Below are 5,270 nucleotides of genomic sequence, written 5' to 3'. Positions count from 1 at the left end.
CTATTTTCTGAACATGGCATGGATATTCATGAATCCATAAAGGCTTCACTTAGTTGAAAAAGACCTCAACAAGATCCGCAGTCAGTTTTGACTCAGTTACATATAGAAATTGGAGAGAACAATAAAACAAAATGTAGAAATAACATCCCAAAAGAGTGGATACCAAGGAATAATCAACTATATGACTGAACTTAATAAAATAGAAGCAAACAAAAAGCAGAAAGAACCAACAAAACAGAGCTGGTTCTCTGGGAAAATTAAACAGATTGATAAACACTTAGCCAAATCAACTACAAGATAGAGAGACTGAATTCCAATGTAGTACTTTGGATATAGAAATAGGAAAAAAAAAAGAAACCAAAAACAAAACAAACAAACAAAAAACCCAATAACATATACTAAGGAAATCCAGAGAATATACTTTAAAACCTGTATTCCATCAAACTACAAAACCTAAAAGTAATGGATTAATGTCTTGATATAGATGGCCTACCAATACTAGACAAAAATCAGACAAACAACATAGAAGAAATATAAATATAAATAGATAAAATTGGAAACAGCCAAGATGTTCATCAATAAATGACTAAATAAGAAAAATTTGGGTCCTTGCTGCTTGAGGCAGATCCCTAGTTGGTCTGCTCCTATGTAAACTCCATATACCAATCCATCACAGAGGACCCACTGCTCTCAGAGCAGTTCGCAAGAAACTTCCCTAACCTTCCCCCCACCCCAGCCCCAGAGCTGCTGCTGGGAGCCTGGTGGATTCACTCAACAAACCCCAGCCCTCCAAAATACCACTCCCTTTCCTTCTATTTGTTCCACCCCCTCTGCCTTGTCCTTGCTGCTGGGGCAGACTCCTAGCTGGTCTGCTCCCGTGAAGACTCCATATCCCAATACATCCTAGAGGACCCACTGCACTCAGTAAATTTGGATCCACTGCACTCAGAGCCGGTGAGTGGTTGAGGACCCTCTGCACTCAGAGCTGTTGAGGATCCACTGTTCTCAGAGCAGTTGAGCATCAGCTGCACTCAGTGTAGTTGGAGAACAGCTTTTCTGTTCCACTGAAGATCCAACAGACTGAAGGCCTCCCAGATCTACTGCAGCTTCACTGCCCCTGTGAAGAGCCCCCAGTTGGAAGGCCCCACTGGTGGTCTGATACAGCCAGGGCCACAAGCCTACAAGGAGACCTGAACCAACCCAAAGACAAAAGAGGCAGACTCCATACAGTCACAGTCACCCAGATCAACAAACACCAGGGATGTCCTGATGGTGAAAGGCAAGCCCAAGACCATAAGCAACAGAAGCCAAAAAAATGTGGGCAGCATCTTCAGAACCCAGTTCTCCCACCACTGCAAGCCCCAAATACACCATCACACCTGAAAATCAGGAATCTGACCTAAAATCCTATCTCATAAATTAAATATAGTCCTTTAAGGTGGATGTCAATAACTCACTGAAAGAAACACAGGAAAACACAGGCATACAGGTGAAGGAATTGAATAAAGCAATCCAAGACCTAAAAGTGGAAGTAGAAACAATAAAGAAAACACAAATGGAGGCAAACCTGGAAATGGAAAAACTAGGAAAGAGGTCAAGAATTACAGATGCAAGTATTACCAACAGAATATACGAGATAGAAGAGACAATTCCCACGTGTCAGTCTCTAATATCTAGAAATAAACCCAGTTTCTACACAGGCTATCAGTTGGTTCCAGAGACTCAGAAGCACCCTTTAAAAAGCAAACTACAGTCATGAATTCTCCTAAGATTCGGGGAAGGCAACAAATCCAAGACTGGAAAATTTACCTAATGAAGACAAGATGAGATATCAAGACCTAGATTTACAATAACCTTAAAGTCAAATGCCTAAATGCCTGTAAAAATCCATAATGGATGATAACAATGTCTTCATTACATATGTCTCCATTACAGCATAGCAAATCAACTATAGTAGGCCATGAAAAATATAAGACAGCTGAATTACAAGACAAGGACTTCAAAATAGATATTCTGAATATACTCAAGATCTCAAAGAAGATAAATCAGTTAGTGAAATCTATGAGAACAGTGAAGTAAAATGAAGAAAAAATATAAAGGCACGGAAGTGGAAATAGAATCAATTAAACACAATCCAAAGTAACACTGGAAAGGAAATTTTTAAAAACTTGAAAAGAAATCTCAGAGGCAAGTATCACTAATGGAATGCAAGAGACAAATGATAGACTCTTAGATATTGAAAATGAAAGAAAAAATGAATACCCTGACAAAGAAAATGTTAAATCTTTACAAATACAGCCATACAGCATTCAGGAATTCTGGGACACTATGAAAAGATCTAATAAAAAACAAATAAGAATAGAGAAAGAAGAGGAAACACAGGTCAATTAGACAAACATATTTTTAATATTAACATAGAAGAAAAATTTCTAAACCCAAAAAGATAGGCCAATGCAGACACAAGAAGCATAAAAAAAATAATAAATAGACTGGATCAGAAAAAGAAATTCCCCACAACACATAACAATCATGCAGAACAAAGAAGTAAAGATACCAAGCAAGAAAGAATATTAATAGTTGCAAGGGGAAAAGATCAAGAACATATAAAGGCAGACATAATAGAATAATATGTGAGTTTTCAATGTAGACTTTGAAAGTCCTAATGAGCTGGAGAGATTTTATTTTTTATAAACTCTAAGAGAACATTGGTGCCATATGAGACTAATGTAGCTCACAAAATTTTCAATTAAAATAGATGGAAAAATCAAGTCATTACCACAATAAGACAAAATTTAAGCAGTATCTATTTACAAATCAGCTATACAAGATAACAATAGAAGGAAAACTTAAATCTAAAGAGGTTAACCATATCTTAGGAAACAGAAGGAAAAAATAATCTCAGACAAGCAAATCAAAAGATGGAGAAAAGTATATATAAAAGCAAACCAAAACAGAGATAATGAAACCAACAATTACTGTTCATTAATAATTTTCTACATTAATGATCACAATTGGCCAGTAAGATGACATAGAGTAACATATTGTATACAAAACCCAGGATCCAACCTACTGGTTCAACAAGCAAAACAAAACAAAACACCATCATCTCAAGGTAAAAGAATAGAACATTACTCCAAGGAAATGGAAATGGGCCCTGAAAAAAACTTGGGTAGTCTTTTTAATATCTGAAAAAACAGGCTTTAAGCCAAATTAACCTGGAGAGATAAGGAATACACTATTATAATCAAAGAGCTAGTCCATCAAGGGATTATTGAAATTCTAAGCATTTGTGTACCAAATACAATGATAACAGAGTTCATAGATGAAACTATTAGAGCTAATATAACATACTGCCCCTCACACAATGATGGTGAGTAAGTTCAATACATCCTCTTGCAAATATAGACCAAATCATTCAGAGCAATGCTGAAACTAAATGACTTCATAAACCTAAGGGACCTAAATGATTTTTATACAACATATTATCCATATAAACAGAATATACTTTCTTCTCTGTGTCCCATGAAACTTTTGCAAAAACTAACCATATACTTGGACACAAAGCAAGGCTCAACAGTTAAAAAAAATTAAAATAACACCCTGAATCTTATATGACTTCCATGGATTAAAGCTATTCATCAACAACAAAAATGTAAGTCTGAAACTCTAGGGCAAATGACAAAGCATTCAGCATCAAAGCAAACACTGTCATGTAGGTTTCCCCTGTATTCCTCAGCTCCTACCTGTTACAAGGTCCTCCTGGCTTGCATATTCTGCCCACTCGTCTGAACCATACAGTCCAAGGGCTGGTCTGTTCTATATAATTCAGTCATTTGGCTACCCCTACTTTTTGTACCTTTGGACATCATGTCTGCGGCATCTTGTTTCCCCTCAGTCCCCTCTCATTTTCTCTTCCACCTTCTCACAAGGCTCAGAGTCATATCCATTCTGGACTCACTCAGATATTTCTGATTATGGATATGTTCTCCTATATATTTATAATAAAATGTCTCCTCCACTATACCTAGGAGCAGTCATGTCTTTCTTTTTAATATCTTTCATGCATTCAAGCAAGATCAAAATCAACTGAAAGCTTAAAAACACAAATAAATAAATAAATAAATAAATAAACAAACAAACAAACAAACAAACCTGAGCTACTCACTCCTGAATGAAAATACTTATTCTTAATGTATTGAATTTACTTATAAAACTCATTTTAACATTTGATTTTGGTTTATACAAATTTAGATATCAATAATCTTATGTGTAGATTATTAAGTTCTATGGATTTCTTAAAAGTTTTCAAAATTTTAATCTTGTATGTATTTTTGTTTTGACTTATTATTATTAAAGCTAAAGAGGCTGGATAGATGGCTAAGTGATTAGGAACATTGATGTTTGTTGAGAGAACCTCTATTTGGTTCCTAGCACTCACCTGTTCGCTCATTTTCATTCAAAACTCTAATTCCAGGAGTTTAATTGAATCTTTTTCTGCCCTCCACTGGTACAAGGCAGAATGTGGTACACACACACATGCATATAGGGCAACATATGTATTAAACAAACAAACTCAGCAGGAACATTGTAGAATTTCAGTAGCAGAGTAAGTCTTACTCCTTGTATTCTTTCAGATGAATCTTTTTGCTATCAACAATCAAGTCTGATGCATAATATTTGGTTCCTATTTTTTTATTCATTTTTCTTCATTACCGCTTTAGAACATATGCCTCCCATTAAAGGAAGTTGTCTTTTAATGAACTATTTTAAAAAAATTTTCAAAACAAAAACCATTCCTGAATATTCTTTTTAATGGTTCATAGAGTTTTCATCTTGAACTTGTAAAATTTGATTTCATTAATAAATGAACCTTCCTCCTGACAATGGGCAAAGAGATATCTTGTTGGTGGTGTTGTTCTTATATCAGTCAGGAGCAGAGCAGATGGCCATCCTTTCTTCATCCTAGCTTGATTTGTGGCTTGAGGGCCTAACCTGTCTTATCCCTAGGACTCATAAAAACCAAATCAAATCAGATCAAATCAATTTGAGGCAGTGCAATGTGGGAAGAGGAAGACAGACAGAGAACTGTGTTTTGACATGCCACCCTAGACTTGCCCTCCAATGCATGCAACAAGCAAGCCATAGACATTAGACATTTGATTGCTACCATGCTATGTAGCACAAATGGAGGATGTCACCCAGGAGTCTGCAAGTTTCATGGCAGCCTCCAGTGGAAGCCACATCAAGCATGTGGTGGTCAGATGGGAGAG

At 36.1% G+C, this 5,270-nt stretch overlaps 1 non-coding gene across 1 annotated transcript; it reads left to right on the top strand.

Annotated features, from left to right (window-relative positions):
* The first annotated feature begins 4,872 nt into the window (after positions 1-4,872).
* On the top strand, positions 4,873-5,016 carry Gm24963. The gene has a single exon (XR_003954779.1). It is a non-coding gene; the product is annotated as a small nucleolar RNA SNORA48 (small nucleolar RNA).
* Positions 5,017-5,270: the final 254 nt, after the last annotated feature.

This window comes from Mus musculus, chromosome 3 (assembly GCF_000001635.26).
Source record: "Mus musculus strain C57BL/6J chromosome 3, GRCm38.p6 C57BL/6J".
Taxonomy (NCBI): domain Eukaryota; kingdom Metazoa; phylum Chordata; class Mammalia; order Rodentia; family Muridae; genus Mus; species Mus musculus.
This window is presented reverse-complemented; position numbering and strand designations above follow the sequence as displayed.